The sequence below is a fragment of the Perognathus longimembris genome, chromosome 13 (assembly GCF_023159225.1).
Source record: "Perognathus longimembris pacificus isolate PPM17 chromosome 13, ASM2315922v1, whole genome shotgun sequence".
NCBI lineage: Eukaryota > Metazoa > Chordata > Mammalia > Rodentia > Heteromyidae > Perognathus > Perognathus longimembris.
This window is the reverse complement of record NC_063173.1, coordinates 59,640,452-59,641,731: the sequence shown is the minus strand read 5'-3', so window position 1 is coordinate 59,641,731 and position 1,280 is coordinate 59,640,452. Positions and strand designations below refer to the sequence as shown.

At 47.7% G+C, this 1,280-nt stretch overlaps 1 pseudogene; it reads left to right on the top strand.

Annotated features, from left to right (window-relative positions):
- Window positions 1-532: 532 nt before the first annotated feature.
- Window positions 533-752, top strand: LOC125361348 (annotated as a pseudogene).
- Window positions 753-1,280: the final 528 nt, after the last annotated feature.

Here is a 1,280-nt window from a genome sequence, read left to right as displayed (position 1 = left end):
TAAAGTAAACTTCATTCCTTTGAAGCAGCTGCAGATCTTGGTAATCTACTGGTGTGGTGGACATAATTCCTACTGACAAATAAGTTACAGATAAGAGAGAAATAGCTCTGGAGAGGAGTAGGCCATACACAATGAGAGCCAAGAATGGACAAGGGCCACAGGAGCATCCCAGTTATAAACTTTATGACTATAGACTTGTTTCCTCCTTTTGAAGTTCTCACTACCGATCCAGGGAAGAAGGCTTACAGGCCCTCCTGTCCATTGATGAGGCCTGACTCAGTCTCTCAGTTGGCTGGAACTGTAATAAATAGGGGACTGGACCCTGCCCCATAATCATCTGCCCACTCACCATTTCCTTTGCAGGGTTGTAAGAGAGCATGCAAGTCTAATAAAAGGGCTTAGGGTAAGACAGAAAGCCTACTTGATTCTTCTGTGTGAGAAACTCACAGCTCCTACTTATTCATTAATGTGTACTGAGTGCCAACCATGAGTCAATCTCAAACCCCAGGGCCTGCAACGCGGGACAGAGCAAGGGGACACAACGGAGGCAGGCTGGAGCCGCTGCCTTCGCCATGACCCGCGGTAACCAGTGTGAGCTCGACTGCCAGAAGAATATGAAAAAGCAGAGCAATTCAGTTAAGGGAAAGCGTCCAGACGATGGGCTTTCTGCTGCCGCCCGCAAGCAGAGGGACTCGAAGATCATGCAGCAGAAGTAGAAAAAGGCAAACAAGAAGGAGGAAGAACCCAAGTAGCTTTGTGGCTTCGTGCCCAACCTTCCTGCCCTTCGCCATGCGTATTTCCTCCTGTCGAGCTCACAGGTCCCGGCACTGATGGCGTTCCCTCTGCCCTGAGTCTGCAGCAGGTCCCCTTTGTGCTTCCTTGCCCTCAGGTAGCCTCTTTCTCCCTGGGCCACACTTGGGGGTGAGGGGGTTACTCCTTCCCAGTATTTTTTTTATTCCTGTGAGGCATACCCCAAAGTATTAAAAGTAGCTTTGTAATTCCTTGAAAAAAAAAATCTCAAACCCCAGCCCAAACCTAACCTTTCCCTCCAAGTATCTCAAGGCTGTGAAAAGGGTACCTAGAATATCTTTTCCCTCCTTCTTGGCCTATGCACATTTTCAAGTCCTGTTCTCCTCCTAGATTCTCTCATTATATAATGACTCAGCAATGGTCTCTCCTTGCCTCATAATCTCCAGTCTAGTTACCGGGGTCTTATCTTATGACACATCACTTTCTGCTTGAGTCATATGTACTCTGGATGCATAATTGATCATTACCAG